Source organism: Elephantulus edwardii, unplaced genomic scaffold (genome assembly GCF_000299155.1).
Source record: "Elephantulus edwardii isolate Elephantulus edwardi_28Jun2011 unplaced genomic scaffold, EleEdw1.0 scaffold00299, whole genome shotgun sequence".
NCBI classification, from domain to species: Eukaryota; Metazoa; Chordata; class Mammalia; order Macroscelidea; family Macroscelididae; genus Elephantulus; species Elephantulus edwardii.
In genome coordinates this window covers 2,895,477-2,896,122 of record NW_006400049.1, presented here as the reverse complement: position 1 = coordinate 2,896,122, position 646 = coordinate 2,895,477, and positions in this window count along the sequence as shown.

Genomic DNA, 646 nt, shown 5'->3' with positions numbered 1-646 from the left:
TTCAGCAAGCAGAGTTGTGTCATCTGCATAATGCAGGTTGTTCATTCTTCCACTAATCCTGATGCCACATTCCTCTTTGTATAGCCCAGGGTCTCAGATGATCTGTTCTGCATACAGACTGAAAAGGTATGGAGACAGAATACATCCTTGACAAACCCCCTTCTTGACACCACAGAGGACCTCTACAATAGCTTCTGACATGCCTCCAGGTAACAAGCCCCAAGGCGGAGCCTAAACCAGTTGGGGAGGAACAAATCAAGAGACAGAGGGAAGCAGCTGAGGCCAAGCACCACAGAGGACCTCCACAATAGCTTCTGACAAGAAGAAAAACACAATCTACACAGGAGTTCTACAGGACACATCACCTTCCCTTCGGAGACAGTACAAGTAAACTTAAGAGACACTGGACACAGGAAAAAAAAATCTCTGACAAACTGTCAAGTCATAGGTCGGATAATGGGACATTAATTCCGAAGGCATTTGGTAGAAGTGAAGTGGTACCCTGCTGGAGGGTGGAGCTGGGAAATAAGTGGGTCCTGGCACTGGGCTAAGGGCAGGGACTACAGTGTAACTAATGGACAACTCCAAAATGAGGGATTTATCTTTCACTACTCAACAAATTGCTGTCTGTCAGATACTCCTCTAA